The sequence below is a fragment of the Schistocerca cancellata genome, chromosome 1 (assembly GCF_023864275.1).
Source record: "Schistocerca cancellata isolate TAMUIC-IGC-003103 chromosome 1, iqSchCanc2.1, whole genome shotgun sequence".
Classification (NCBI taxonomy): Eukaryota; Metazoa; Arthropoda; class Insecta; order Orthoptera; family Acrididae; genus Schistocerca; species Schistocerca cancellata.
In genome coordinates this window covers 194,351,044-194,376,466 of record NC_064626.1, presented here as the reverse complement: position 1 = coordinate 194,376,466, position 25,423 = coordinate 194,351,044, and the positions used below count along the sequence as shown (strand labels likewise).

At 50.2% G+C, this 25,423-nt stretch overlaps 32 non-coding genes across 32 annotated transcripts; all 32 read left to right on the top strand.

The window, feature by feature from the left end:
* The first annotated feature begins 7 nt into the window (after positions 1 to 7).
* Positions 8 to 79, top strand: Trnah-gug (transfer RNA histidin (anticodon GUG)). The gene has a single exon. It is a non-coding gene; the product is annotated as a tRNA-His (tRNA).
* A 288-nt stretch (positions 80 to 367) lies between these two features.
* On the top strand, positions 368 to 449 carry Trnal-aag (transfer RNA leucine (anticodon AAG)). The gene has a single exon. It is a non-coding gene; the product is annotated as a tRNA-Leu (tRNA).
* Positions 450 to 527: 78 nt separating this feature from the next.
* Trnal-cag (transfer RNA leucine (anticodon CAG)) lies at positions 528 to 609 on the top strand. Its single transcript has one exon. It is a non-coding gene; the product is annotated as a tRNA-Leu (tRNA).
* A 274-nt stretch (positions 610 to 883) lies between these two features.
* Positions 884 to 955, top strand: Trnae-cuc (transfer RNA glutamic acid (anticodon CUC)). The gene has a single exon. It is a non-coding gene; the product is annotated as a tRNA-Glu (tRNA).
* Positions 956 to 1,337: 382 nt separating this feature from the next.
* On the top strand, positions 1,338 to 1,409 carry Trnah-gug (transfer RNA histidin (anticodon GUG)). Its single transcript has one exon. It is a non-coding gene; the product is annotated as a tRNA-His (tRNA).
* A 6,519-nt stretch (positions 1,410 to 7,928) lies between these two features.
* Positions 7,929 to 8,010, top strand: Trnal-cag (transfer RNA leucine (anticodon CAG)). The gene has a single exon. It is a non-coding gene; the product is annotated as a tRNA-Leu (tRNA).
* A 274-nt stretch (positions 8,011 to 8,284) lies between these two features.
* On the top strand, positions 8,285 to 8,356 carry Trnae-cuc (transfer RNA glutamic acid (anticodon CUC)). The gene has a single exon. It is a non-coding gene; the product is annotated as a tRNA-Glu (tRNA).
* Positions 8,357 to 8,738: 382 nt separating this feature from the next.
* On the top strand, positions 8,739 to 8,810 carry Trnah-gug (transfer RNA histidin (anticodon GUG)). Its single transcript has one exon. It is a non-coding gene; the product is annotated as a tRNA-His (tRNA).
* A 288-nt stretch (positions 8,811 to 9,098) lies between these two features.
* Positions 9,099 to 9,180, top strand: Trnal-aag (transfer RNA leucine (anticodon AAG)). The gene has a single exon. It is a non-coding gene; the product is annotated as a tRNA-Leu (tRNA).
* Positions 9,181 to 9,258: 78 nt separating this feature from the next.
* On the top strand, positions 9,259 to 9,340 carry Trnal-cag (transfer RNA leucine (anticodon CAG)). The gene has a single exon. It is a non-coding gene; the product is annotated as a tRNA-Leu (tRNA).
* A 274-nt stretch (positions 9,341 to 9,614) lies between these two features.
* Positions 9,615 to 9,686, top strand: Trnae-cuc (transfer RNA glutamic acid (anticodon CUC)). The gene has a single exon. It is a non-coding gene; the product is annotated as a tRNA-Glu (tRNA).
* Positions 9,687 to 10,068: 382 nt separating this feature from the next.
* Positions 10,069 to 10,140, top strand: Trnah-gug (transfer RNA histidin (anticodon GUG)). The gene has a single exon. It is a non-coding gene; the product is annotated as a tRNA-His (tRNA).
* A 288-nt stretch (positions 10,141 to 10,428) lies between these two features.
* On the top strand, positions 10,429 to 10,510 carry Trnal-aag (transfer RNA leucine (anticodon AAG)). The gene has a single exon. It is a non-coding gene; the product is annotated as a tRNA-Leu (tRNA).
* Positions 10,511 to 10,588: 78 nt separating this feature from the next.
* Trnal-cag (transfer RNA leucine (anticodon CAG)) lies at positions 10,589 to 10,670 on the top strand. Its single transcript has one exon. It is a non-coding gene; the product is annotated as a tRNA-Leu (tRNA).
* Positions 10,671 to 10,944: 274 nt separating this feature from the next.
* Positions 10,945 to 11,016, top strand: Trnae-cuc (transfer RNA glutamic acid (anticodon CUC)). Its single transcript has one exon. It is a non-coding gene; the product is annotated as a tRNA-Glu (tRNA).
* Positions 11,017 to 17,182: 6,166 nt separating this feature from the next.
* Trnah-gug (transfer RNA histidin (anticodon GUG)) lies at positions 17,183 to 17,254 on the top strand. Its single transcript has one exon. It is a non-coding gene; the product is annotated as a tRNA-His (tRNA).
* Positions 17,255 to 17,542: 288 nt separating this feature from the next.
* Positions 17,543 to 17,624, top strand: Trnal-aag (transfer RNA leucine (anticodon AAG)). The gene has a single exon. It is a non-coding gene; the product is annotated as a tRNA-Leu (tRNA).
* Positions 17,625 to 17,702: 78 nt separating this feature from the next.
* On the top strand, positions 17,703 to 17,784 carry Trnal-cag (transfer RNA leucine (anticodon CAG)). The gene has a single exon. It is a non-coding gene; the product is annotated as a tRNA-Leu (tRNA).
* Positions 17,785 to 18,058: 274 nt separating this feature from the next.
* Positions 18,059 to 18,130, top strand: Trnae-cuc (transfer RNA glutamic acid (anticodon CUC)). The gene has a single exon. It is a non-coding gene; the product is annotated as a tRNA-Glu (tRNA).
* Positions 18,131 to 18,512: 382 nt separating this feature from the next.
* Positions 18,513 to 18,584, top strand: Trnah-gug (transfer RNA histidin (anticodon GUG)). The gene has a single exon. It is a non-coding gene; the product is annotated as a tRNA-His (tRNA).
* Positions 18,585 to 18,872: 288 nt separating this feature from the next.
* Positions 18,873 to 18,954, top strand: Trnal-aag (transfer RNA leucine (anticodon AAG)). Its single transcript has one exon. It is a non-coding gene; the product is annotated as a tRNA-Leu (tRNA).
* A 78-nt stretch (positions 18,955 to 19,032) lies between these two features.
* On the top strand, positions 19,033 to 19,114 carry Trnal-cag (transfer RNA leucine (anticodon CAG)). Its single transcript has one exon. It is a non-coding gene; the product is annotated as a tRNA-Leu (tRNA).
* Positions 19,115 to 19,388: 274 nt separating this feature from the next.
* Trnae-cuc (transfer RNA glutamic acid (anticodon CUC)) lies at positions 19,389 to 19,460 on the top strand. Its single transcript has one exon. It is a non-coding gene; the product is annotated as a tRNA-Glu (tRNA).
* A 382-nt stretch (positions 19,461 to 19,842) lies between these two features.
* On the top strand, positions 19,843 to 19,914 carry Trnah-gug (transfer RNA histidin (anticodon GUG)). The gene has a single exon. It is a non-coding gene; the product is annotated as a tRNA-His (tRNA).
* Positions 19,915 to 20,202: 288 nt separating this feature from the next.
* Trnal-aag (transfer RNA leucine (anticodon AAG)) lies at positions 20,203 to 20,284 on the top strand. The gene has a single exon. It is a non-coding gene; the product is annotated as a tRNA-Leu (tRNA).
* Positions 20,285 to 20,362: 78 nt separating this feature from the next.
* Trnal-cag (transfer RNA leucine (anticodon CAG)) lies at positions 20,363 to 20,444 on the top strand. Its single transcript has one exon. It is a non-coding gene; the product is annotated as a tRNA-Leu (tRNA).
* Positions 20,445 to 20,718: 274 nt separating this feature from the next.
* Positions 20,719 to 20,790, top strand: Trnae-cuc (transfer RNA glutamic acid (anticodon CUC)). Its single transcript has one exon. It is a non-coding gene; the product is annotated as a tRNA-Glu (tRNA).
* A 382-nt stretch (positions 20,791 to 21,172) lies between these two features.
* Trnah-gug (transfer RNA histidin (anticodon GUG)) lies at positions 21,173 to 21,244 on the top strand. Its single transcript has one exon. It is a non-coding gene; the product is annotated as a tRNA-His (tRNA).
* Positions 21,245 to 21,532: 288 nt separating this feature from the next.
* On the top strand, positions 21,533 to 21,614 carry Trnal-aag (transfer RNA leucine (anticodon AAG)). Its single transcript has one exon. It is a non-coding gene; the product is annotated as a tRNA-Leu (tRNA).
* Positions 21,615 to 21,692: 78 nt separating this feature from the next.
* Positions 21,693 to 21,774, top strand: Trnal-cag (transfer RNA leucine (anticodon CAG)). The gene has a single exon. It is a non-coding gene; the product is annotated as a tRNA-Leu (tRNA).
* Positions 21,775 to 22,048: 274 nt separating this feature from the next.
* Trnae-cuc (transfer RNA glutamic acid (anticodon CUC)) lies at positions 22,049 to 22,120 on the top strand. Its single transcript has one exon. It is a non-coding gene; the product is annotated as a tRNA-Glu (tRNA).
* A 371-nt stretch (positions 22,121 to 22,491) lies between these two features.
* On the top strand, positions 22,492 to 22,563 carry Trnah-gug (transfer RNA histidin (anticodon GUG)). The gene has a single exon. It is a non-coding gene; the product is annotated as a tRNA-His (tRNA).
* Positions 22,564 to 25,423: the final 2,860 nt, after the last annotated feature.

The window sequence follows — 25,423 nt, the reverse complement described above, 5'->3', positions numbered from 1 at the left end:
TTCCGTGGCCGTGATCGTCTAGTGGTTAGGACATTGCGTTGTGGCCGCAATAACCCAGGTTCGAATCCTGGTCACGGCAATTTTTAAACTTTTTGCCTTGCTGTCGCTGCAGTGACGATTGTGACTCAGTGTTTGAAAACACGGTGCCCTCTTGATTTTTCACTCATGTTCCGCAGGCTGCAGGTGGCACTACCAATTCATTATCAACACGTAATGCCGCCGCACCAGAGCGCGGGCAGCTGCCTGTGTAGTGAATCTCTCTTCGAAGAAGGCATTTGTTTGAGGTGCAATGGATGAGCAGCCAGTCGCAGCAGAACAGGAAGCTGTGTCGTGGACTGTTTCTACAAAAGCGAAGAACACTGGCACAGGTAGCGTGGCCGAGCGGTCTAAGGCGCTGGTTTAAGGCACCAGTCTCTTCGGAGGCGTGGGTTCGAATCCCACCGCTGCCAATTTTTTCTCGTTTTTTGTGCCATTGCGGTGTTTTCTCGTGGGGTAGAACGCAGCTCCTCTGACCGCCGTGCGGCGTCGGTAGCGTGGCCGAGCGGTCTAAGGCGCTGGTTTCAGGCACCAGTCTCCTCGGAGGCGTGGGTTCGAATCCCACCGCTGCCAATGTTTTCTGTCTCGAAAGCCGGAGCACTGACTACCCGCGACGAAACAGCGCAGCAAGCCGTGAGCGTCTCTTTCTTAAATTGTCGCAGCACAGTGCGCGGTGCAACGACATGATTCACAGGCGCAGTTTGGTGTCATGATGGCTGGCGTTCGTCTCCACGAAATGTGTCCCGAGCATGCCGTTGTACAAAGAGGGAGCGCCTATGTTTACAGTTGTCGTTAAGTAGCGTGCGTATAGCTTGCTGTGTTCGCTGGAGGAGCCCTTGTGCCGTTGTCCGGTGTGGTCTAGTGGCTAGGATACCTGGCTCTCACCCAGGAGGCCCGGGTTCGATTCCCGGTACCGGAAATGCGCATTTTGCTGCTCCTCTTATGCGACTTGGCCCGACTTAGCTCGACTGACGCTCCGCTGACGCTTGCAGAAAACTACGTTAAGTACGATTCGGCGTGACAAGTGACGGCGAGAGCGATGCGACATCTGTCCACCTCTAATCGAGGCACATACCTGTGGTCATCAGACTTGGAGGACTGCAAGACATTGCCACTGGGGTTGAATGCAGCTAACCACACTGCTTGGTGTCCTAACAGCGCAGACACGTTCGTTTGCCAGTATACATATAATGGAGATCGCGTCTGACACAGCTGTGGGGAGACGCAGTGGTGTGTGGGCCGAGCTTTGCTGTTCATCGCCACTTGCAGTCGCGAGAACTGCTGTCGGCGGTGCTTCCGTGGCCGTGATCGTCTAGTGGTTAGGACATTGCGTTGTGGCCGCAATAACCCAGGTTCGAATCCTGGTCACGGCAATTTTTAAACTTTTTGCCTTGCTGTCGCTGCAGTGACGATTGTGACTCAGTGTTTGAAAACACGGTGCCCTCTTGATTTTTCACTCATGTTCCGCAGGCTGCAGGTGGCACTACCAATTCATTATCAACACGTAATGCCGCCGCACCAGAGCGCGGGCAGCTGCCTGTGTAGTGAATCTCTCTTCGAAGAAGGCATTTGTTTGAGGTGCAATGGATGAGCAGCCAGTCGCAGCAGAACAGGAAGCTGTGTCGTGGACTGTTTCTACAAAAGCGAAGAACACTGGCACAGGTAGCGTGGCCGAGCGGTCTAAGGCGCTGGTTTAAGGCACCAGTCTCTTCGGAGTCGTGGGCCCGAACACATCGCGCGCTCGCTCCGGCGTGTCGGGCGGTGTTTACGTGTGCTTCGCGGTCGGCGGTGGTTCATCGCGGTGACTGTTTCTTCGCTGCTGTAGTCAGCTGAACTGTAAGTTAAGATGGATTCTGAAGACCGCGAAAATAATATCCAATGCGAATTCGACAGAAACGTAACCCGACCGTCTGCTTTCGAAATTCATTCGTGGATGAAAAATGACTTGCAAATTCCTGAAAGTGATGTGCTAGGCTTGCAATTGGACGCGTTCCTGAACTCTTTGTTTGTAAAATTGAAATGTCCGGAACTGTGTGATGCCCTCGTTAGTGAAAACGGTGGTGTACGAAAGTTCAAACACTCTGATGGAACAATTAGCAATGTGACTCTGTCGAATGCTGGTTTTGGTATCCGAAATGTTCGCGTATTCAATCTTCCGTTTGAAACTAGGAATGAGACAATAGCTCGTAGCCTTATGCCTTATGGCACAGTTTTGTCGATTACGAAAGAAAAGTGGTCGTCCGCTTATATCTATCAAGTTGAGAACGGTATCCGTAGTGTCAAAATGATTGTGAGGAAGCACGTTCCTTCGTTTTTGGTTATGGCCGGCCACCGGGCTTTTATTTCGTATAGTGGTCAGCCCCAGACCTGCTCCTATTGTAATGCCACGGATCATTTTCGGCAAAATTGTCCTCGGCGTAGGCGCCCTGTGCAGTTGCCGCCCCGTGGGCACGATGACGACAAGTCGTACGCTGCCGTCTTGTTAGGTGTTTCGCGTTCACCGGCACGTTCCGCGGACACGGAAACACCGTTAGATGATGCGGTCGCGATGGATACCGATGCCCCTGCAACCGGTACTGTTTCTGTTCAAGACATGTCCCTACCTTCTCAGTCAGTTCCCGCAGCTACTATATCGATTCCGCCTCCGGCCTTGCCTGAAGTTCCGGTGCGGACCGCATCAGAACCCGTGCAGGTGGCTACCCCCCCTGTTGCTGTTGTGGATCCGTCACCATCTCAATCCGTACCTCAAGGTGTTCCGGACGGGGCTACTGCCACACAGGAACCAAAGCCAAGGCGTGAAAGTGTTTCGGAGAGGCGTGGAAATGCTGAACGCTTCCGCAGTGCCAGTAGTTCACGTATTTTAGAAAAACGTTCCTATTCTCGCGGGGAACGCAGCCCGTCTCCGGAGTGGAAGCAGGTTCCACGTCCGAAGTCGAAACAAAAGCAAAAATCTGTGCAAAAGCCGACGCACAAGCCCTTGCCCCGCCCCGTAGTCGAATCTCGGCCGTCGGTTGCTACCGGACGTCGTCAACAACGTCCTGTGGCGAGCAGTCAGCCAGCGCCTACTACAAGTGTGTCGGAAGACAGGCGGGAAGAGGTTGTACGACAGTTAAAGGAAATGTTGCACTGCTCTGATGTAAATCTCGTAATGGACACTACGACGTCTCAGGCAACGAACCCGGCCCAACATTCGGTTAAGCGTAAGGCTGAAGATACTCCCCAGCGGCGCACGCGCCCCTCTTCGCAGGATTCCGCGTCTGCACCTCCCACACAAGAACCGCCTACTTCGGTTGCACCGTCTGCACGTTGTGACTGGGCAGACGATATGGAGGAGGAGGGTGAGTCCACTCCTGCCGTCTAATTTGTGTTATTTGTTTTTCCCTGTAGTCTATGGTAGCACGCCCTCCATCTGTCGTAGCTACTATTAATCTTAATAAATTGGAGTCACCGGTGAAGTTTGCTAGTTTTGTGGGGTTTTTAAATTACATTGCTGCTGACGTAGTGTTTTTGCAGGAGGTTGTGATAGATCTACTACACTCAATTCCGGGCTATCAAGTTCTCTTGAACTTTGATGTCGAGTGTAATTGTGGTACTGCTATTTTAATTCGTGTTGATCTTGACTATAGTAATGTTGCTACCATTCCTAATGGTCGTGGTGTGGCTTGCACGATCAACAACGTCCGATATATTAACGTGTACGCCCCTTCTGGAGCCGACGGGCAGCCGCATCGCCGTGTGTTTTACAGTAGTGACATTTGTCACCTTTTACGGGGCCCCCACCTGCCTGTAGTCATGGGCGGTGATTTTAACTGCGTGCTGGAAGATAGAGATCAGGAGCCACGGCCGTATAAGTGCCTAGAATTACAGACGCTCGTTACGGAGATGAATTTAATTGACTCGTGGTGTTATTTACACCCGCGGGACGTGGGATTTACTTTCTTTTACCCCACGGGAAGGAGTCGGCTCGATAGAATTTATGTTTCTCGTGATAAACAGCACTGTATTACGGAATCCTCTGTTCACCCCGTGATTTTTTCCGATCATTGTGCGTATGTCTGCCGCTTTCATTCTCTATTGGCAATTAAACCCCGCGCAAGTCGATTATGGAAGTTTAATGTGCGACATCTCTCACACCCACATTTTGCGCCGGTTATCGTGCGTGTGTGGCAGAGGGTGCTGGAATATCGCGGTCTATATGCCTCCACCTTGTCTTGGTGGGTAGAATTTGTTAAGCCGGCATTCCGCAAGACCATCCTCGAGTTCAGTCAGGATGTTGCTCATTGGGAGCGATCTACATTAAAATTTTACGAAAGCTGTTTAAATGATGCCATCCACCTGCACACAAATAATCCCGCACTTCGGATGGCGACGATTCGGCGTATAAAACACCGTCTTCTGGACTTGAAAAGGGAATCGTTGCGCGGATCTGTCGTACGGAGCCGGGCTCCCGGGCCGCTTGCTGATGAAGCGCCTTCCGTATTTCATCAGCTGCGCGAACGCCGGCGCGCCAGGCGACGTTACGTCACAGAGCTGGAATCAGCTGACGGTGCGCGGCTTCATAGCCAGGCGGCAATTCTTGCCGAGGCCCACCGTCACTTCGTCGAACTTTTCAGTGCGAAATACACGGATGCTGTCGCGATTTCCGAGCTTCTCCACGACGTTCCATACGTCTTATCCGTAGCGGATCGCCGTCGCCTCACAGAAAACTTTACCGTGGAGGAAGTGCGTGATGTCTTAACCCTCTGTTCCCAGAATAAATCACCGGGCGCTGATGGGTTGCCACCGGAATTTTATATACATTTTTGGCACTTGTTTGGCTCGGCCCTGACTGATGTTTTTAATGAAATATTAAATGGCGTGGATGTCCCCGCGTCCTTCCTGGAAGGCATTGTGGTCTTGGCTCCAAAGGTTCCAGTCACCAGGAAACTGTGCAATCTGAGACCGATCACCCTTCTTAATGGTGACTATAAACTCTTTACCAAATGTGTCTCCTCTCGCTTGAAGCTGGTCATGAAAAAACTGATTAGTCCATATCAATACTGTGCAGTGCCGAAACGCACTCTCTATGGTGCTGTGTCGACATACCGCGATGCCATTGCCTATGCTTCGACGAATAGGATTCCTTTTGGCATTTTATCCATCGATTTTGCAATGGCTTTTGACAGAGTTAGCCACTTATATCTCCGGCGAGTGCTACAGAAATTTGGTTTCGGTGTAAAGTATATAACTATGATTTTTAACCTTTTCAAAAATTCCACCTCACGGATTAGCATCAATGGCTTGTTGTCGGAACCTGTTCCGCTCTGCTGTTCAGTCAAACAAGGGTGCCCTCTGTCCATGGCGCTTTACGCAATTTCCTTAGATCCTTTGTTGCGAAATTTGCACAGTGTTTGTAGGGGAATCCGTATTGGGGATGAGAAGCACGTTTGTCGCGCGTATGCTGACGACCTTGGCCTCTTGGTGTCCTCAGCTACCGACTTCGATAAAATACGCGCGGTTCTCACCCAGTATGAACGAGCATCCGGTGCGAGCATCAATACCCGTAAGACGGTTTTTCTGCCTATTTATGCGGCGACACGGGGCTTCAAACGCCCATGGTTTACAGTGAAACAGGAACACAAAATTTTGGGTGTTCGCTTTCAAGCCAATCTGTTACAGACTGCGTCCTACAACTGGCGTATTGTCTTAAATGGCATACGAGCTATGGCTAGCCTGTCTGCTACTCGCACCCTAGCATTAACACAGCGGGTGCGTTTAATCAATGTTTTCTTGCTCAGTAAGGCCTGGTATCTAGCTCAGTTATTTCAGGTACCTAAGAATTTGGGCAGAGCTATAACACAGGCAGTCTATTGGCTATTGTGGCGGGGACATATTTTCAAGGTGTCTTACGACACATGTACTTTGCCGCGCGAACAGGGTGGACTCGGCCTCATTCATTTTGCTATGAAAGCCGCTGCGTTGCTCCTTCATCGGACGAGCGTCACCATAGAACAGGATCCGTCGGGTCCAACAGCTGTTCTGTTCGCTATTCATCGTCCTCTATATGAAGAAGCACCTCTCGACCCGACTACAATACCGTTTCAGCTGCGTCATGTTCGTGAATATTTCAGTCAGAAAAGTTATCTCGCCGCTGACATCCTCGACCATCGAACACGAACTGTGAAAGGTGTCTACCTGGGACTACGCGGACGGCCAGTCGGCAATAAGATGGAGGCGCGCTACCCGCGATCTGCGTGGAGGACGGCGTGGGCTCACGTTCACGCTCCCTTCCTGTCAGCGGACGTCAGCAGCTTTTGGTACCAAGTGGTTAACAGAATCCTCCCCACCAACGAAAAGCTGAGCCGCATCCACTTATCTCCATCGAGCTTGTGTGAAGACTGTCGACAGGACGACACCTTAGAACATCGTTTCGTGTGCCTGAGGTCACAGTCGACTTGGAACATTGCCGCCAGGATGCTCGCACTTATCAATCGGACCAGCGTTGCCAGTTTTTCTGCGGACACGGCTTTGATCCCGGACTTCAAACCATATCCGCATACGAAGCGTGCCGCCACTGCATGGATCGTGGCTCACACTGTGTTCGCCATCCTGCACTTGCGACTGACGGACGACTATGCCTATCTGGTTTATTTGTCCACGCAACATGACCTCACTAAAACCAGGAAAGACTATCACAAACTATTTGCCAATTTTCTGCAAATTGCACTCGCATTTGCCCACGACAAACTGTTGTAATCCACACTTCACTGCTGCGACCTTAATTTCCTTCTCTGTTTGGAATAGTCTCCGGCTCCGGAAACATAGTTAATGCAAATTGAATGCTACAGGAAGAGTGAATAATTGAACAAGTACGATGCTTACGCTTGTGCAGGACTGCAACGTGGAAATTACGACGAAAAGTTTAATACAGTTTTCTCCTGTGTTCGTGTGTGTTTGTGTTTAGCTGTCATTCAGTGATTTCTTTATGTTTTTATTCCTAATTTTCATCGTCTGGTTCCTACGACATCGGCGTCCCATCACGGATGCGTGGCGCACGAGCTTGTTTTGTTTTTCAAGAAAGGAGAATTTTTACTTTATTTTAACCCGTCGGAGAGACTTGTGTTTTCCTTCGACTTGTCGGACAGACAGTTCGGCAAGTTCAGGAGTCTACTCATTCCTTTGACATGTGTCGCTCTTTTTATTTTTTATGACTTTTTTCATTACTTATTTTAATGGCCGCCACGAAGCATTTTGAACATCATATCATGGGACGTGTGAATGGTGTTCCTTCCCTATGACTGAGAGGACTAACTCAGGCAGTATTTGCTTTTTTATTCTTTTTTCCAAATTTTATTCTTGCTTTTAATTGAGTTTAGGTGAACAGCCAATGATGCGCTATTATTATATCTTTATTTTATGGAGTGTAGGCGCAATGCGACTGATTCGCTGTCATTATAGGCATGTACTTTCACTTCAAGAGGTTTTTGGTTTTACTTCGATGCTTCGCTAGCGGTGAACAGCTACAAGAAACATTCCTCGCGGAAATTCAGTATCTCCGATTCCATAACTTTAACTTGAACATCAACGTCTTTCACCGGAAGCCGACGTTCGAGGAATCATACCGAGAAGTTTACGATTTTCAACTGCATGGACAGTGCGACGATTCGTCTTTTCTGTTTGCAAGAAGCACCGTTTCATTTTATAGCTAAAGAAGCTCGCCGAAGAAGGCGTATTTGGAGAGCGCAAGGCCGGGCTATAAGGGGAGTTGGGAGGCAAAAAAAAAAAAAAAAATAAAATAAAAAAAAAGAAAAAAAAAAGAAAAAAAAAAGCTGCCAATTTTTTCTCGTTTTTTGTGCCATTGCGGTGTTTTCTCGTGGGGTAGAACGCAGCTCCTCTGACCGCCGTGCGGCGTCGGTAGCGTGGCCGAGCGGTCTAAGGCGCTGGTTTCAGGCACCAGTCTCCTCGGAGGCGTGGGTTCGAATCCCACCGCTGCCAATGTTTTCTGTCTCGAAAGCCGGAGCACTGACTACCCGCGACGAAACAGCGCAGCAAGCCGTGAGCGTCTCTTTCTTAAATTGTCGCAGCACAGTGCGCGGTGCAACGACATGATTCACAGGCGCAGTTTGGTGTCATGATGGCTGGCGTTCGTCTCCACGAAATGTGTCCCGAGCATGCCGTTGTACAAAGTGGGAGCGTCTATGTTTACAGTTGTCGTTAAGTAGCGTGCGTATAGCTTGCTGTGTTCGCTGGAGGAGCCTTTGTGCCGTTGTCCGGTGTGGTCTAGTGGCTAGGATACATGGCTCTCACCCAGGAGGCCCGGGTTCGATTCCCGGTACCGGAAATGCGCATTTTGTTGCTCCTCTTATGCGACTTGGCCCGACGTAGCTCGACTGACGCTCCGCTGACGCTTGCAGAAAACTACGTTAAGTACGATTCGGCGTGACAAGTGACGGCGAGAGCGATGCGACATCTGTCCGCCTCTTATCGACGCACATACCTGTGGTGAACAGACTTGGAGGACTGCAAGACATTGCCACTGGGGTTGAATGCAGCTAACCACACTGCTTGGTGTCCTAACAGCGCAGACACGTTCGTTTGCCAGTATACATATAATGGAGATCGCGTCTGACACAGCTGTGGGGAGCCGCAGTGGTGTGTGGGCCGAGCTTTGCTGTTCATCGCCACTTGCAGTCGCGAGAACTGCTGTCGGCGGTGCTTCCGTGGCCGTGATCGTCTAGTGGTTAGGACATTGCGTTGTGGCCGCAATAACCCAGGTTCGAATCCTGGTCACGGCAATTTTTAAACTTTTTGCCTTGCTGTCGCTGCAGTGACGATTGTGACTCAGTGTTTGGAAACACGGTGCCCTCTTGATTTTTCACTCATGTTCCGCAGGCTGCAGGTGGCACTACCAATTCATTATCAACACGTAATGCCGCCGCACCAGAGCGCGGGCAGCTGCCTGTGTAGTGAATCTCTATTCGAAGAAGGCATTTGTTTGAGGTGCAATGGATGAGCAGCCAGTCGCAGCAGAAGAGGAAGCTGTGTCGTGGACTGTTTCTACAAAAGCGAAGAACACTGGCACAGGTAGCGTGGCCGAGCGGTCTAAGGCGCTGGTTTAAGGCACCAGTCTCTTCGGAGGCGTGGGTTCGAATCCCACCGCTGCCAATTTTTTCTCGTTTTTTGTGCCATTGCGGTGTTTTCTCGTGGGGTAGAACGCAGCTCCTCTGACCGCCGTGCGGCGTCGGTAGCGTGGCCGAGCGGTCTAAGGCGCTGGTTTCAGGCACCAGTCTCCTCGGAGGCGTGGGTTCGAATCCCACCGCTGCCAATGTTTTCTGTCTCGAAAGCCGGAGCACTGACTACCCGCGACGAAACAGCGCAGCAAGCCGTGAGCGTCTCTTTCTTAAATTGTCGCAGCACAGTGCGCGGTGCAACGACATGATTCACAGGCGCAGTTTGGTGTCATGATGGCTGGCGTTCGTCTCCACGAAATGTGTCCCGAGCATGCCGTTGTACAAAGAGGGAGCGCCTATGTTTACAGTTGTCGTTAAGTAGCGTGCGTATAGCTTGCTGTGTTCGCTGGAGGAGCCCTTGTGCCGTTGTCCGGTGTGGTCTAGTGGCTAGGATACCTGGCTCTCACCCAGGAGGCCCGGGTTCGATTCCCGGTACCGGAAATGCGCATTTTGCTGCTCCTCTTATGCGACTTGGCCCGACTTAGCTCGACTGACGCTCCGCTGACGCTTGCAGAAAACTACGTTAAGTACGATTCGGCGTGACAAGTGACGGCGAGAGCGATGCGACATCTGTCCACCTCTAATCGAGGCACATACCTGTGGTCATCAGACTTGGAGGACTGCAAGACATTGCCACTGGGGTTGAATGCAGCTAACCACACTGCTTGGTGTCCTAACAGCGCAGACACGTTCGTTTGCCAGTATACATATAATGGAGATCGCGTCTGACACAGCTGTGGGGAGACGCAGTGGTGTGTGGGCTGAGCTTTGCTGTTCATCGCCACTTGCAGTCGCGAGAACTGCTGTCGGCGGTGCTTCCGTGGCCGTGATCGTCTAGTGGTTAGGACATTGCGTTGTGGCCGCAATAACCCAGGTTCGAATCCTGGTCACGGCAATTTTTAAACTTTTTGCCTTGCTGTCGCTGCAGTGACGATTGTGACTCAGTGTTTGAAAACACGGTGCCCTCTTGATTTTTCACTCATGTTCCGCAGGCTGCAGGTGGCACTACCAATTCATTATCAACACGTAATGCCGCCGCACCAGAGCGAGGGCAGCTGCCTGTGTAGTGAATCTCTATTCGAAGAAGGCATTTGTTTGAGGTGCAATGGATGAGCAGCCAGTCGCAGCAGAACAGGAAGCTGTGTCGTGGACTGTTTCTACAAAAGCGAAGAACACTGGCACAGGTAGCGTGGCCGAGCGGTCTAAGGCGCTGGTTTAAGGCACCAGTCTCTTCGGAGGCGTGGGTTCGAATCCCACCGCTGCCAATTTTTTCTCGTTTTTTGTGCCATTGCGGTGTTTTCTCGTGGGGTAGAACGCAGCTCCTCTGACCGCCGTGCGGCGTCGGTAGCGTGGCCGAGCGGTCTAAGGCGCTGGTTTCAGGCACCAGTCTCCTTGGAGGCGTGGGTTCGAATCCCACCGCTGCCAATGTTTTCTGTCTCGAAAGCCGGAGCACTGACTACCCGCGACGAAACAGCGCAGCAAGCCGTGAGCGTCTCTTTCTTAAATTGTCGCAGCACAGTGCGCGGTGCAACGACATGATTCACAGGCGCAGTTTGGTGTCATGATGGCTGGCGTTCGTCTCCACGAAATGTGTCCCGAGCATGCCGTTGTACAAAGTGGGAGCGTCTATGTTTACAGTTGTCGTTAAGTAGCGTGCGTATAGCTTGCTGTGTTCGCTGGAGGAGCCCTTGTGCCGTTGTCCGGTGTGGTCTAGTGGCTAGAACACCTGGCTCTCACCCAGGAGGCCCGGGTTCGATTCCCGGTACCGGAAATGCGCATTTTGTTGCTCCTCTTATGCGACTTGGCCCGACGTAGCTCGACTGACGCTCCGCTGACGCTTGCAGAAACCTACGTTAAGTACGATTCGGCGTGACAAGTGACGGCGAGAGCGATGCGACATCTGTCCACCTCTTATCGACGCACATACCTGTGGTCAACAGACTTGGAGGACTGGAAGACATTGCCACGGGGGTTGAATGCAGCTAACCACACTGCTTGGTGTCCTAACAGCGCAGACACGTTCGTTTGCCAGTATACATATAATGGAGATCGCGTCTGACACAGCTGTGGGGAGCCGCAGTGGTGTGTGGGCCGAGCTTTGCTGTTCATCGCCACTTGCAGTCGCGAGAACTGCTGTCGGCGGTGCTTCCGTGGCCGTGATCGTCTAGTGGTTAGGACATTGCGTTGTGGCCGCAGCAGCGGCCGTGTGCGGACGTGCCGGAGTGCTCGCTCCGCGCGTGTTTGGCGGCGCCTGCAGCTGGTTGGGCCTTGTAAGTACATCATGGCCTTTGCCATGGATGATCAGTTACGCCGTTACACTTTGCGTTTCCAATTCCCGTTCGGTTATAGCCGACCACAGGTCCACGAATTAGTCGATTTCTTCTTCGACAGATTGGGTCTTAAAGACGAGGAAGTTTTAGGATTTTCATACGATTTTCTGGCGAATGCTGTCTACGTGAAACTTGTTAGTGACGAGCCTTGTTTACGTGTAATGGACTTAACTAAGGGTATTGCTGAGTTCGTTAATTCTGATGGTGAAATTTGTAAGGTTGTCGTTACCCATGCTGGGTTAGGTCTGCGCACGGTCCGTGTGTTCAACCTACCATTTGAAATTGAACTTGATCGTATTCGGCAATGTCTGTCCCAGTATGGGAACGTATTGGACATTCACCAAGAGCAGTGGAGTGGACTTAAACACTTCAATGTGGATAATGGTGTCAGGGTAGCGCGAATTGATCTCTCCAAGCATATCCCGTCGAATGTCGTGGTACAAGGCTTCCGGGCACTCGTCATGTACGAGGGGCAACCACGTACTTGTGTACTTTGTGGCTCTACGGATCATCTGAAGGCCGCGTGTCCCCGTGCTAAACCAGTGCGTCGTGTTTTACGACAACGTGATGCGCTTGCAGCAGAGCAGGATGGCAATCGGCCGACCTATGCAGAGAGCCTTGTCGGTCCGTCTGTCGTTAGCGCGCCACAGCTGCACGCGGCTGCGGTTGTGCCAGACGTGCCCGCCGCCAATGTAAACAACGCTACGGAGAGCCGACTGCACGTTAATTCTGACGTGGAAAACCATGCAATCGACGGGGCCGGAAATTCCCGCCCTTCTGATGCTGGCGTGGTCCGTGTGGAACTTCCGCCTGGGTTGCCCGATCAACATCTGCACCCATCTGTGGAGAGTCTTCCACCTGAGGACTCTGGTAACCAGCCGCGAGTTTCCCAGCCCCTTGAAGTGTCTTCTCCGCTAAGTGCAGTTTCCGGCAACGACCAGTCTCCCACGGGTGCTACTCCTACCGCTGCGAAACCCGACGACAACGAACACGTTGAGGACGTCCGTCCTCAGAAGAAAGGACGCCAAAAGAAATCGGTCCGTAAGCAGAGTGACGAGGAAACTCGTACTCTTGAACAGAAACTGCAACGTACTATCAAGCAGTTCCGGACCGATGAAAGTGAGAGAATCGTCACCGACGATGGCGTACAGGTCGTGCAGCTTTCAGAGGAGACCGATGTTGTGATGCATGTCGATAGTTCTGGACCCGATGCATTTATGGATACCACCCCCTCGCCGGGGTCGAGCAGGCAGCCATCCTGGGCTGACGATACGCATTAACATGGTATCACCCCTTCTTATGCGGGATTACAAAATTGCAACTGCTAATATAAATCGAATAACATCTGATGTCAAATTAAAATGTTTGACTGACTATGTGTACGCCGCCGATATAGATATCGTTTTCCTACAAGAAGTCGTCACACCCAAGGTCGGGAATGTCACAGGCTATGAGGCCATCATCAATATCGGCGATGAGGCAGGGACTGCAATTTTGTACAAAGCGGGCATCACTTGCAGACCTCGAGCGATTTTAGAAACGGGTAGAGGGATTGTTGTACAATTCGAAGATTTGCTTTTGATCAACGTCTATGCCCCGACTGGATCTACAGGCCGAAAGGATAGGAGTGTTTTTTATCGCGATGAAGTTGTGCCATTATTATCCTGTGGTTGTTCGAAGATTTTATTGGGCGGCGATTTTAATTGTGTTGTACGCAGAGAAGACCAGTGTCCGAATTTTAATTTTTGTTTGGAGTTGCGAGATTTACTTGATGGGCTGGACTTACAAGATACCTGGTGCTCACTTCGCCCGCAGGTCACCGGATATACTTATGTTACCGCTGCCTCCGCTAGTCGTCTGGATAGGTTTTATGTATCTAAAGACATTTTAAACGCTGCCAGGGATTGTGAAATATGGCCTGTTAATTTTAGCGACCACTGTGCGTATCACATCACGCTTCGGCATGTCTCGCAGAAAACCTTTTTGGGCCGAGGTGTATGGCAACTGAACGTCGCCCTGTTGAACGACGGCGACCTGAAGAAGGATCTTATTGCAACGTGGCAATGGTGCCTCCAGCGACGACAAAGATATAGGGAGCGTGTTCATTGGTGGACGGAGTTAGTGAAGCCGCACATAAAGAAATGTATTTGTCAGTTTGCCAGGGCTAAGGCGTACTGGAAGAAACAGACGTTGGAGTTTTATTTTACCGCTCTCCGCCAGTTGTATAACGATTCCTCTGCACTGCCTGGCAATCTCCTTCGCATTAAACGCACCAAAGCCAAAATCACCGCCTTGGTTCGTGAGTCTCTGGCAGGAGCCCAAGTCCGGGCACGCGCTTCCGATGACACCTTTAATGAGTCTGCGTCCTTGTACCACGTCATACGGGAAGCTAAAAGAGGCAGACAAAAAATCATTACTCAACTGACAGATGACGATGGTCGTGTTTATGATGAGCAAGGCGAACTTAAGACCTTTATTCGGAATCATTTCCGGCAACTTTACTCACTGCCTGACACAGATGTAGAGGCGGGAGAGGAAATTTTGTCTAACATTACGGCATCGGTGGATCCGGACGACCACGCACAGCTCCTGGCAAACATAACTAACTTCGAAGTGAAGTCTATCATTACGTCTGCGGCGAAAGGAAAAGCTGCAGGCTTAGACGGTTTGCCGATTGAATTTTATCTTCGGTACTGGGATGTTTTCGGCGACGAACTGACTATCATGTATAATGAATTGTTAATGAATACTGCTCTTCCATCGCAGTTCACTGAGGGCATGATAGTCTTAGTCTCCAAACCGGCACCGGGGACTTCACTCAATAATTTACGACCAATCACCCTCCTCAACGCAGATTTCAAAATCTTTACTAGGATTATCAATGCCAGACTCAAGCCAGTCCTTCGTAAAGTTCTTGGTTCATATCACATGAACGTGGTTACTGGCCGATCAATGATAGACGCCCTGTGCGAATACCGAGATATTGCATATTTGACTTAGATTTGCAAGACCGCGTTGGCAATAGTCTTTTTTGACTTCGATAAGGCATTTGATAGGACTAGCCACGGCTTTCTGTTCAGAACGCTGGAAAAACTGGGTTTCAACCAGCATTTCGTACAGATAATAAGGAACTGTATCTGCAATACGTCTTCCCGCGTGAAATTCAACGGCCAGTTAACAGCCCCTGTGCCCATTCAACAAGGTTTGCGACAAGGGTGCCCGCTTTCTACGACTCTTTTCGCCATTGCTATAGAGCCACTACTGAAGACGTTTTGCGTCACCTTACCAGGTCTTCAAACGCTGAATACAAAGACTGTCTGTCATGCCTATGCGGACGATATTAGCGTCCTTATCAACAACGACGAAGAGTTCGATACCGTGCGACGGCTTGTACACCGGTATGCCAGCGCCTGCGGTGCACGCCTTAACGAACGGAAATCCAAAGTCTTGCATTTAGGTCCGCAGGCTCGCTTTGCGAACACCGTTTGGTTAGAGGCAACCAACCAACTCCAGCACCTTGGTTTGATTCTCACTTCGAATCCACAGGAAATGGTGAGAGTGAATTGGGAACAGAAGCTCAACGTCCTTCGAGCTTTGATTCGAGAGCACAATATGCGGTCTTTAGACAGGATTCAGAGAGCGCATTTCGTCAATTATTATGTTCTCAGCAAGATTTACCATGTTGCCGCTGTTCTTCCTATTCCTACCGATATTGCAAACAGAATTTTAGCTCTCGCAGGCTGGTACGTTTGGCGGGGTAATATTTTTAAAGTCGCTTTCAAGGCTACCGCTTTACCTCACTATAAAGGTGGTCTAGCCCTTAAAGATGTTGAATTGCAGTGCTTAGCGATTTTTCTAGCCAGAACATCAAGGATCTTACGATGTAGTCAGACAGGTCTTACGGCACGTCTATTCCAGCAGTTACGACCACCGGATATGACGCCGCCGATAAATGTTGGACCTATCCATCCCGAGCTCGTTCATATTCGCCGATATTACGTGGAGTCCAGCTATGTGCATCAACACCTGCAAGCATTTACTGCTGCGGCTGTCTACAGTGTATTTACGAATCGGCAACGGAATAACTCTATAGAAATGAAGTATCCTGGCAAGAACTGGCGACAAATTTGGATGAATATCAGCACTCCTCTTCTCCGTTCCCGAGTTCGTTCCGTGTGGTATGATGTTGTGAACGAGGTGATGCCTACGGGAGAGAAATTGTGTAAGATCCAATTACGGCCTACACCGACTTGCGACACATGTGGACATGTGGAAACATTGCAACACATATTATACTGCAGAGATCAGACCCAAATCTGGAACTGGACGAGAATGAAACTGGCTCTTATTAATAGAACGACGCCATCCGCAATACAACTGCAGGATATACTCCACCCGGACTGGCAATTATTTCCGAAATCTAAAAATAATAGCTATACCTGGTTAACTGGACAGTACCTCTACTATATGCTGACGACTAAAACGCCTACACTTTCTGATTTTCTTATGTATCTTATTGCCGAATATTACGCGATCAAACGATTACGAAAATATAAAGAAAAATTTCAGAAATTTCTCACCGTTGCTTTGAATGATGGAAAACTTTAAGTGTGCGAACCATTGAGTACGATTATTGCCTTTTCTTTCTTTCTTCTATTATCAGGGTATCTATTTGTCAGTTCTCCGGACTTTATTGTTTCATAGGTGGTACAATGTGTGCACCTACGGTCAAAGAGAAGCAGCATGCAACAGGATGCCAAACTTGTGGAGCCAATATTTATTTCTGTTTCTTTACGTTCCCCAGAAGTCACGTATATTTTAATTTGATGAAGTTTAACACAGACGAAGCAGTATTTGTTTCTAGATACCCATCTTTCCTCAATACGGAACTTTATTTTTCTCCTTATTATCTACGATGCTGAAAGAGAAACATATGATCTTGTTGTTTTTGTCTCCACCAACTCAAGGAACACACCAGTTACTTTAGTGAATAACTGCAAGGAAACAAAGGCGGCAGCCATCTCGGCGAACATACTCTCAACGCTAAGAGATGACAACATTGAATCACGCCTTCAAGAAACTGAAACAAAGGTGAGCGTATGGATGGGCTGTGTGGGGAGAAGGGAGGCCCAATAAAAAAAAAAAAAAAAAAAAGAAAAAAAAAAAAGTGGCTAGGATACCTGGCTCTCACCCAGGAGGCCCGGGTTCGATTCCCGGTACCGGAAATGCGCATTTTGTTGCTCCTCTTATGCGACTTGGCCCGACGTAGCTCAACTGACGCTCCGCTGACGCTTGCAGAAAACTACGTTAAGTACGATTCGGCGTGACAAGTGACGGCGAGAGCGATGCGACATCTGTCCACCTCTAATCGAGGCACATACCTGTGGTCATCAGACTTGGAGGACTGCAAGACATTGCCACTGGGGTTGAATGCAGCTAACCACACTGCTTGGTGTCCTAACAGCGCAGACACGTTCGTTTGCCAGTATACATATAATGGAGATCGCGTCTGACACAGCTGTGGGGAGCCGCAGTGGTGTGTGGGCCGAGCTTTGCTGTTCATCGCCACTTGCAGTCGCGAGAACTGCTGTCGGCGGTGCTTCCGTGGCCGTGATCGTCTAGTGGTTAGGACATTGCGTTGTGGCCGCAATAACCCAGGTTCGAATCCTGGTCACGGCAATTTTTAAACTTTTTGCCTTGCTGTCGCTGCAGTGACGATTGTGACTCAGTGTTTGAAAACACGGTGCCCTCTTGATTTTTCACTCATGTTCCGCAGGCTGCAGGTGGCACTACCAATTCATTATCAACACGTAATGCCGCCGCACCAGAGCGCGGGCAGCTGCCTGTGTAGTGAATCTCTCTTCGAAGAAGGCATTTGTTTGAGGTGCAATGGATGAGCAGCCAGTCGCAGCAGAACAGGAAGCTGTGTCGTGGACTGTTTCTACAAAAGCGAAGAACACTGGCACAGGTAGCGTGGCCGAGCGGTCTAAGGCGCTGGTTTAAGGCACCAGTCTCTTCGGAGGCGTGGGTTCGAATCCCACCGCTGCCAATTTTTTCTCGTTTTTTGTGCCATTGCGGTGTTTTCTCGTGGGGTAGAACGCAGCTCCTCTGACCGCCGTGCGGCGTCGGTAGCGTGGCCGAGCGGTCTAAGGCGCTGGTTTCAGGCACCAGTCTCCTCGGAGGCGTGGGTTCGAATCCCACCGCTGCCAATGTTTTCTGTCTCGAAAGCCGGAGCACTGACTACCCGCGACGAAACAGCGCAGCAAGCCGTGAGCGTCTCTTTCTTAAATTGTCGCAGCACAGTGCGCGGTGCAACGACATGATTCACAGGCGCAGTTTGGTGTCATGATGGCCGGCGTTCGTCTCCACGAAATGTGTCCCGAGCATGCCGTTGTACAAAGTGGGAGCGTCTATGTTTACAGTTGTCGTTAAGTAGCGTGCGTATAGCTTGCTGTGTTCGCTGGAGGAGCCCTTGTGCCGTTGTCCGGTGTGGTCTAGTGGCTAGGATACCTGGCTCTCACCCAGGAGGCCCGGGTTCGATTCCCGGTATCGGAAATGCGCATTTTGTTGCTCCTCTTATGCGACTTGGCCCGACTTAGCTCGACTGACGCTCCGCTGACGCTTGCAGAAAACTACGTTAAGTGCGATTCGGCGTGACAAGTGACGGCGAGAGCGATGCGACATCTGTCCACCGCTTATCGACGCACATACCTGTGGTCAACAGACTTGGAGGACTGCAAGACATTGCCACGGGGGTTGAATGCAGCTAACCACACTGCTTGGTGTCCTAACAGCGCAGACACGTTCGTTTGCAAGTATACATATAATGGAGATCACGTCTGACACAGCTGTGGGGAGCCGCAGTGGTGTGTGGGCCGAGCTTTGCTGTTCATCGCCACTTGCAGTCGCGAGAACTGCTGTCGGCGGTGCTTCCGTGGCCGTGATCGTCTAGTGGTTAGGACATTGCGTTGTGGCCGCAATAACCCAGGTTCGAATCCTGGTCACGGCAATTTTTAAACTTTTTGCCTTGCTGTCGCTGCAGTGACGATTGTGACTCAGTGTTTGAAAACACGGTGCCCTCTTGATTTTTCACTCATGTTCCGCAGGCTGCAGGTGGCACTACCAGTTCATTATCAACACGTAATGCCGCCGCACCAGAGCGAGGGCAGCTGCCTGTGTAGTGAATCTCTATTCGAAGAAGGCATTTGTTTGAGGTGCAATGGATGAGCAGCCAGTCGCAGCAGAACAGGAAGCTGTGTCGTGGACTGTTTCTACAAAAGCGAAGAACACTGGCACAGGTAGCGTGGCCGAGCGGTCTAAGGCGCTGGTTTAAGGCACCAGTCTCTTCGGAGGCGTGGGTTCGAATCCCACCGCTGCCAATTTTTTCTCGTTTTTTGTGCCATTGCGGTGTTTTCTCGTGGGGTAGAACGCAGCTCCTCTGACCGCCGTGCGGCGTCGGTAGCGTGGCCGAGCGGTCTAAGGCGCTGGTTTCAGGCACCAGTCTTCTCGGAGGCGTGGGTTCGAATCCCACCGCTGCCAATGTTTTCTGTCTCGAAAGCCGGAGCACTGACTACCCGCGACGAAACAGCGCAGCAAGCCGTGAGCGTCTCTTTCTTAAATTGTCGCAGCACAGTGCGCGGTGCAACGACATGATTCACAGGCGCAGTTTGGTGTCATGATGGCTGGCGTTCGTCTCCACGAAATGTGTCCCGAGCATGCCGTTGTACAAAGTGGGAGCGTCTATGTTTACAGTTGTCGTTAAGTAGCGTGCGTATAGCTTGCTGTGTTCGCTGGAGGAGCCCTTGTGCCGTTGTCCGGTGTGGTCTAGTGGCTAGGATACATGGCTCTCACCCAGGAGGCCCGGGTTCGATACCCGGTACCGGAAATGCGTATTTTGTTGCTCCTCTTATGCGACTTGGCCCGACGTAGCTCGACTGACGCTCCGCTGACGCTTGCAGAAAACTACGTTAAGTACGATTCGGCGTGACAAGTGACGGCGAGAGCGATGCGACATCTGTCCACCTCTTATCGACGCACATACCTGTGGTCAACAGACTTGGAGGACTGCAAGACATTGCCACGGGGGTTGAATGCAGCTAACCACACTGCTTGGTGTCCTAACAGCGCAGACACGTTCGTTTGCCAGTATACATATAATGGAGATCGCGTCTGACACAGCTGTGGGGAGCCGCAGTGGTGTGTGGGCCGAGCTTTGCTGTTCATCGCCACTTGCAGTCGCGAGAACTGCTGTCGGCGGTGCTTCCGTGGCCGTGATCGTCTAGTGGTTAGGACATTGCGTTGTGGCCGCAATAACCCAGGTTCGAATCCTGGTCACGGCAATTTTTAAACTTTTTGCCTTGCTGTCGCTGCAGTGACGATTGTGACTCAGTGTTTGAAAACACGGTGCCCTCTTGATTTTTCACTCATGTTCCGCAGGCTGCAGGTGGCACTACCAATTCATTATCAACACGTAATGCCGCCGCACCAGAGCGCGGGCAGCTGCCTGTGTAGTGAATCTCTATTCGAAGAAGGCATTTGTTTGAGGTGCAATGGATGAGCAGCCAGTCGCAGCAGAACAGGAAGCTGTGTCGTGGACTGTTTCTACAAAAGCGAAGAACACTGGCACAGGTAGCGTGGCCGAGCGGTCTAAGGCGCTGGTTTAAGGCACCAGTCTCTTCGGAGGCGTGGGTTCGAATCCCACCGCTGCCAATTTTTTCTCGTTTTTTGTGCCATTGCGGTGTTTTCTCGTGGGGTAGAACGCAGCTCCTCTGACCGCCGTGCGGCGTCGGTAGCGTGGTCGAGCGGTCTAAGGCGCTGGTTTCAGGCACCAGTCTCCTCGGAGGCGTGGGTTCGAATCCCACCGCTGCCAATGTTTTCTGTCTCGAAAGCCGGAGCACTGACTACCCGCGACGAAACAGCGCAGCAAGCCGTGAGCGTCTCTTTCTTAAATTGTCGCAGCACAGTGCGCGGTGCAACGACATGATTCACAGGCGCAGTTTGGTGTCATGATGGCTGGCGTTCGTCTCCACGAAATGTGTCCCGAGCATGCCGTTGTACAAAGTGGGAGCGTCTATGTTTACAGTTGTCGTTAAGTAGCGTGCGTATAGCTTGCTGTGTTCGCTGGAGGAGCCCTTGTGCCGTTGTCCGGTGTGGTCTAGTGGCTAGAATACCTGGCTCTCACCCAGGAGGCCCGGGTTCGATTCCCGGTACCGGAAATGCGCATTTTGTTGCTCCTCTTATGCGACTTGGCCCGACGTAGCTCGACTGACGCTCCGCTGACGCTTGCAGAAAACTACGTTAAGTACGATTCGGCGTGACAAGTGACGGCGAGAGCGATGCGACATCTGTCCACCTCTTATCGACGCACATACCTGTGGTCAACAGACTTGGAGGACTGCAAGACATTGCCACGGGGGTTGAATGCAGCTAACCACACTGCTTGGTGTCCTAACAGCGCAGACACGTTCGTTTGCCAGTATACATATAATGGAGATCGCGTCTGACACAGCTGTGGGGAGCCGCAGTGGTGTGTGGGCCGAGCTTTGCTGTTCATCGCCACTTGCAGTCGCGAGAACTGCTGTCGGCGGTGCTTCCGTGGCCGTGATCGTCTAGTGGTTAGGACATTGCGTTGTGGCCGCAATAACCCAGGTTCGAATCCTGGTCACGGCAATTTTTAAACTTTTTGCCTTGCTGTCGCTGCAGTGACGATTGTGACTCAGTGTTTGAAAACACGGTGCCCTCTTGATTTTTCACTCATGTTCCGCAGGCTGCAGGTGGCACTACCAATTCATTATCAACACGTAATGCCGCCGCACCAGAGCGAGGGCAGCTGCCTGTGTAGTGAATCTCTATTCGAAGAAGGCATTTGTTTGAGGTGCAATGGATGAGCAGCCAGTCGCAGCAGAACAGGAAGCTGTGTCGTGGACTGTTTCTACAAAAGCGAAGAACACTGGCACAGGTAGCGTGGCCGAGCGGTCTAAGGCGCTGGTTTAAGGCACCAGTCTCTTCGGAGGCGTGGGTTCGAATCCCACCGCTGCCAATTTTTTCTCGTTTTTTGTGCCATTGCGGTGTTTTCTCGTGGGGTAGAACGCAGCTCCTCTGACCGCCGTGCGGCGTCGGTAGCGTGGCCGAGCGGTCTAAGGCGCTGGTTTCAGGCACCAGTCTCCTCGGAGGCGTGGGTTCGAATCCCACAGCTGCCAATGTTTTCTGTCTCGAAAGCCGGAGCACTGACTACCCGCGACGAAACAGCGCAGCAAGCCGTGAGCGTCTCTTTCTTAAATTGTCGCAGCACAGTGCGCGGTGCAACGACATGATTCACAGGCGCAGTTTGGTGTCATGATGGCTGGCGTTCGTCTCCACGAAATGTGTCCCGAGCATGCCGTTGTACAAAGTGGGAGCGTCTATGTTTACAGTTGTCGTTAAGTAGCGTGCGTATAGCTTGCTGTGTTCGCTGGAGGAGCCCTTGTGCCGTTGTCCGGTGTGGTCTAGTGGCTAGAACACCTGGCTCTCACCCAGGAGGCCCGGGTTCGATTCCCGGTACCGGAAATGCGCATTTTGTTGCTCCTCTTATGCGACTTGGCCCGACGTAGCTCGACTGACGCTTGCAGAAAACTACGTTAAGTACGATTCGGCGTGACAAGTGACGGCGAGAGCGATGCGACATCTGTCCACCTCTTATCGACGCACATACCTGTGGTCAACAGACTTGGAGGACTGCAAGACATTGCCACGGGGGTTGAATGCAGCTAACCACACTGCTTGGTGTCCTAACAGCGCAGACACGTTCGTTTGCCAGTATACATATAATGGAGATCGCGTCTGACACAGCTGTGGGGAGCCGCAGTGGTGTGTGGGCCGAGCTTTGCTGTTCATCGCCACTTGCAGTCGCGAGAACTGCTGTCGGCGGTGCTTCCGTGGCCGTGATCGTCTAGTGGTTAGGACATTGCGTTGTGGCCGCAATAACCCAGGTTCGAATCCTGGTCACGGCAATTTTTAAACTTTTTGCCTTGCTGTCGCTGCAGTGACGATTGTGACTCAGTGTTTGAAAACACGGTGCCCTCTTGATTTTTCACTCATGTTCCGCAGGCTGCAGGTGGCACTACCAATTCATTATCAACACGTAATGCCGCCGCACCAGAGCGCGGGCAGCTGCCTGTGTAGTGAATCTCTATTCGAAGAAGGCATTTGTTTGAGGTGCAATGGATGAGCAGCCAGTCGCAGCAGAACAGGAAGCTGTGTCGTGGACTGTTTTTTATAGATTGTTGGTATTTTTAAAGAGACCAAACAGTAGTAGACAGATATGAATAAAGAAATTAATGCGTTTGAGAGAATTCCAGATATGTGGGCTAAGAGTTTTTCGTTCTTGTGTAGCTTTCGGCAGTTCTATGCAAAGACGGCGCTATCATGGGTCGTCTCACATTGAGTTGGGATTTTCATTTCTCCTAAGAGATCAATTACCAGAACATCGAAGATAAGAAGAGCACGTATAATTGTATTATGTATGCCACCACTTGTTCACAGCTTATACAGGTTACTCACCTTTGTGTTGGCTAGTAATTTTTCAGAAGAATTTAGCAGTTAAAATTAGGTATAGCTTGAAGAGTTTATACGCATACATAGCCCTTATACCTATTGTACTTGTTATTTAACAAGTGATTTTACTCTGGACAAACGACACACTGAACTGCATCAAATGCAGTCCAGACTTTAATAAAGTCGTCTGCCTGAGATCCAACATTCCTCTGAAAATCTGGAAATTACGATGTAGAAATTTGGCATACACGACAGGTACGTACAAGAATTCTTAAAAGTGAAAACATGCTAATACTTACGTAATCATTACTATGATTCATACAGTACAATTGTACTCTGAACTTACACTAGATGTGATGTATGACCAACAAAATAATTTTAAATTATATTTCAATTGTAAACACATGTGATTTTCCTGCAGCTATTACATCTGTCCAACTTCAGTACTTCGTATGCCTGGCGTTACAAAATATGGCGACCAGTGTTGTTTGTAACTGCCACCCAGAGCGCTGTAATGCATAGATACTCTCAATGAGATTACAGTAAGAGTCCTAGAAGTCTGTTCCCCCGTTAAAACCCTGTGTTATACATATCCTTTTGGCGTTAATGCACTTAATTGACAGTCAGTTCTGACTATTTACTTTGAAACAATGCACTTTTGTGGGTGAATACTCATCATCAGAGAGTTAAAAACAATTTGTAATGCCAATTCTCAATCGTCGAGTAAGGCGCACATCGCACCAAAACAATCAAACGTTTTGTTGCTGCTTTCCTCGCAAATGAATGCAAGAGCAGCACAGCAATACCAGCACTCTAAAGACTCACCAAAATATGGCGGAGACAGGTTTCACTTTTCCGGTGTAAGGGCGTCTCCCTTTCTCCTTGGATAGCCTGTCTGTGTTAATTATATACCTCTTTGGTCAGAACCATTCCAGTCGTCCTCCAGTTTACTCTGTGTACAGGGTGTCCCAGAAGTAACGAATCATTTTCATGAAACACATGTTGAATATAGGAAACGTATATCTCTACAACAAGGGTACATATGAAGTATTAAAAATTATTAATGTTCAATGTGGGCACACTGCATGTCAACGCAGAGAGACCGCCTTTCCACCGTATTCCAGAACATGTTCCGTATTTGATTATACCCGGATCAGAGTAATAAAGTGATTGCCGCCTGGCTGCTCACAGGGCTGCAGTCATAGAACGCAGCTGGACGCGCTCCTGTTCCGTCCATCGTTGTCAAATCCTTCTGCTGCTGCAGGTAGCGGCTAGAGATGGGTCGTTCGCGAACTAACGGGTCCAAAGGAACGGCTCATCAACGGAACGAGCGAGGAACGAATTCAAAGGAACGGTCTTTCATAGTTCACTTCGGTGGCTGCTTTCTACTTATAGTTCCCGGGAACGGGAAACGGGCGGTCTCGTTCCCGCAACCGCATGTCGGCCGGTCACGTCGAGCCCGTTCTCGTCTCTGTCTCTGTCTCGGTTTCGGTCTCGCTCGGCCGGACTCGTCCTTCTTCGCGTGGCCACTCGTCGCAATTCCACTGCCGATCGAGTTGTTCGTTTCGTGCGATACGCACGCCCATTCTAGATCTGTTTCAAACCTTTTTTGAACTCTCAACTTCTGGTTCTATTCGTGATATTCTATTCAGTGTCCACGACTGGTAATTAAAATGCATTTTATAATTACGTTAATTACATAGAATTACGTGGTATGTAATACACACACTTTTTCAGGTAACAAAACGGCATATCATCTTACTTCACTATTTCGATAGATAGCAGAAAAAATATTTGTAAGAAGGCAAGATTTTTGTTATTACACATGCAAAGGAAGTCGGCACGGCACACACGAGTGGCCATTTTCTGTCTTTTTTTGATCCAAGGTAAAAGAGCATGTCCATTGTTATGGAAGGCAGACCGACTTGCAACCGAATGAAGTCCGCGCTCCATAATCGCGTGCCTGGTGTATCTTCTAAAGAGAATATCATAACTTGTACAATATTATTTCAGTGGTACAGGGAGGCGCACGAAAAATCGGCCACGAGTACTTGACTGCACATTGTCACCTACCAATCGTTATCTACTGTTTGGAAGTTGTTTGGATTAGCTTATTTGTTATTTCTTCACTGCGTAATTATTATATGTTTATCTATTCTGCTCGAAGCGGTCAACAAATCGTGCGTAATTGGCGAGCTGTCTGTACCCGGGGCCGGTTTTTTCGCGTGCCACCTTATATTATTTCACTGCGATCAGCCACATAACGCTACAGTTGGCTAAACGAGAGATTTTGGAAAAATCACGAAAATTACAACT